This window comes from Saccopteryx leptura, chromosome 5 (assembly GCF_036850995.1).
Source record: "Saccopteryx leptura isolate mSacLep1 chromosome 5, mSacLep1_pri_phased_curated, whole genome shotgun sequence".
Taxonomy (NCBI): Eukaryota; Metazoa; Chordata; class Mammalia; order Chiroptera; family Emballonuridae; genus Saccopteryx; species Saccopteryx leptura.
This window is the reverse complement of record NC_089507.1, coordinates 203,174,871-203,178,071: the sequence shown is the minus strand read 5'-3', so window position 1 is coordinate 203,178,071 and position 3,201 is coordinate 203,174,871. Positions and strand designations below refer to the sequence as shown.

Below are 3,201 nucleotides of genomic sequence, written 5' to 3'. Positions count from 1 at the left end.
AGCAGGGCCACCAAGCAGAGAGGTTCTGCTTGTGTGTGTGTGTGTGAACACGTTCAAGGAGAAGGACAACAGCCAAGAGCTGGAGTGAAATGGAGCCCTGTAGACATGACTTGAGTTCCTGGACTCAGCCGTGCCTGAAGCCATTGCCCCTGAGCGGGTTTTCTCAACCACGAAACCGGTAACAGTTCGGAATGAGATAATTATGTGGTGCCTGGCCTGTCCATTGTAGGATGTTTAACAACATCCCTGGCCTCTACCCACTAGATGACAGCAGCATGCTGCCTCCCACCCCCCTTGACAACCAAAAATGACTCTCGGGTGGGAGGGTAGAGGCAAAATGTCCTCTTTTAAGAATTCTACCTCCTTTAAGACTGCCTGCCTTTAAGTTACATGCGTCAATCAATGTCCTTTTTTTTTGCTTATTCTTGTTTGAGTTGGGTTTCTGTTCCCGTCTCCAAGGGGCTTTCTACCCAAAACAGAGCTGTATCTTTAAGATTCGGGTGACACCTAATAAAAAAGGCTGGGTGGTCGCAAGGAATACTGGCACACCTTGTTGCCAGGAAGCCAATTCTAGACTGCAGCTAAGTGGTTTTAGAGTCTGCAGCTATATTCTGAGGGGGTGAGATGAGACAGTGCCTTCTACTTCACCGGGTTAGTGATGGGTTAGTGACAGAAAGGTCTCACAGCAGCCTCCCAGGGAGAGAGGGAGGGGGCGGGAGATGGCTTGGGGGCAGTTTCTCCCAACCTGCCATCCTCTTGGGTTCCAGGAGGGTCATAAGGCGATCTGACAAGACTCAGATGAGCTCCAGTTCCAGCCCTGACTACCTCTGAGGTCTGTGACAGTCCATGCAGGACCCCCCAGGTGCCAGTTATTATGAAAAAAAGGGTAACGTTTTTTGGGTGATTTAAAGAACATTTTGCCACTATAATAACCAGTCTTAAACATGTACCGGGCTTCAATCATCTGCCCAAAATGGGGTAAAAAAAAATAAATCACTGATCCAAGCAGTTATTACCAGACATTCCCTAATATCTTGTTGGGCAGATAAAATATATTATGCTCACTTTGTTAAAAATGGCGCTGCCCAGCCTGACCAAGCGGTGGCGCAGTGGATAGAGCTTCGGACTGGGATGCGGAGGGACCCAGGTTCGAGATCCCAAGGTCGCCAGCTTGAGTGTGGGCTCATGTGGTTTGAGCAAAAGCTCACCAGCTTGGACCCAAGGTCGTTGGCTCGAGCAAGGGGTTACTCGGTCTGCTGAAGGCCCGTGGTCAAGGCACATATGAGAAAGCAATCAATGAACAACTAAGGTGTCACCACGAAAAACTGATGATTGATGCTTCTCATCTCTCTCCATTCCTGTTTGTCTGTCCCTGTCTATCCCTCTCTCTGACTCTCTGTCTCTGAAAAAAAAAAAAAAAAAAAAAAAGATGGTGCTGCCCATGTGGAAGCCTGTCACTCAGGTAATAATATTAGTTGCCCTTCTTGCTTGAGATGGGTGTGATTATATTAATGTATGTTGGGGGACAGGCTGTAAGCAGGCAGGATCCTTATAGCCTAAGGCTTAGTCTTAAAACCAAGCCTTTCCCACCCACCCCTTTTTTTTTTTACAGGGACAGAGAGACAGTCAGACAGAGGGACAGATAGGGATAGACAGACAGGAACAAAGAGAGATGAGAAGCATCGATCATCAGTTTTTCATTGGACTCCTTAGTTGTTCATTGATTGCTTTCTCATATGTACCTTGACTGTGGATCTTCAGCAGACCGAGTAACCCCTTGCTTGAGCCAGTGACCTTGGGTCCAAGCTGGTGAGCTTTTTTTTTGTTGCTCAAACCAAATGAGCCCGCACTCAAGCTGGCAACCTTGGGGTCTCAAACCTAGGTCCTTCCGCATCCCAGTCTGACGCTCTATCCACTGCACCACCGCCTGGTTAGGCTACCACCCTTTTCGATGTGGGGTGGTGCACTCTCATGAGGAATCCCATTATGCCTCAGATAAGTGGCTTTGTATCAGAGACTTCCTTGTTTGTATATTGGATTAAAGATTTTGAATCTACACTATAAAGTGGGGCAGACCAGGAGCTTGCTCTCTCTCGGTTCCTGAGATTAGTATTAGAGAGGAGAGCAGAGAAAGGCCACATGGAGGAGGCCAGGAGAAGCAGCCAAGATGGCAGAGTGGTGAAGGAGAAGCCAGTTTGGGCAGAGTTTGTGCAGAGAGAAGGAGATGGGGAACAGAGGTGAATGAGACTGGTGAGGTTAGAAACCTTTAATTCTAGGAAACTCGGATAAGTCAGTGGCTTTGGGAGCCCTGAATGGAAAGGGAAGTGTTTTCCCACTGTGTGTATTTCTTGCCCGCCGGGGGCAAGCTAGGATTAAAGCTGATGGCCGACCAGTTTTTGACTCTGTTGTTTCATTACTGTCTGTCCAAATCCTATGTGAACCTGCATAGGCCAGGCTGCTGTGATGGTGGCCATGGCTAACGGCTTTACATATCTAAATGTTGATATTTTGAAGGCCAAATATCCAGGATTTTTGGTTGATAATTTGTGTCAATATAGCAGACACGTAAGAACACCGCGAGTGCTCACTGCGGCAGCACATACACTAAAATCGGAACGATGCAGAAGATAAGCGTGGCCCTGCGTAAGGATGACATACAAATTCGTGAAGCATTCCATATTTTGGTGCTAACTGCAATCAGAAAATACAATTTAAAAAAGGAGAAAAGAACACCAAGAGTTACCAAGTTGACTTTGACATCAGTCTCAGAGCAGGCTGGGAAGGCTGTTTGGGATTATAGCTGAATCTGAAATCCTTGCATGGAAATCCTCCCGTTTCCACACCCTGGCCTCACGGGGATCCCTGTGTGTGCACAGCAATGACCCTGGGATCCTGGTGTTTGGAGGTTTCATCTGAGAGACCCTCACCCAAGGATGCTGGAGGGGTGATGCTGGCCCCATCTCAGGTCCAGAGAACACAAAGAGAGAGACAGAAGGAAGGAGAAGGCAAGACAGGCAGGAGGTGGGAAGCCGATGGCATCGTGACGGCACCTCATTGTGCAATTTAATTCCCAGGGTTTAGGAAGGCGCAGGAGAGCTTCAGATTCTTACATCTTCCTTTTCTCCAGGGAAGACCCTCCCCCCCAGTTCACCTTCTGTGATCAGGGACTCCCAGGATCACCATTTCCTTGGTCTTGAAGTG

At 48.1% G+C, this 3,201-nt stretch overlaps 1 non-coding gene across 1 annotated transcript; it reads left to right on the top strand.

Moving 5' to 3' along the window:
- The first annotated feature begins 2,580 nt into the window (after positions 1-2,580).
- Positions 2,581-2,684, top strand: LOC136407302 (U6 spliceosomal RNA). Its single transcript, XR_010751857.1, has one exon. It is a non-coding gene; the product is annotated as a U6 spliceosomal RNA (small nuclear RNA).
- Positions 2,685-3,201: the final 517 nt, after the last annotated feature.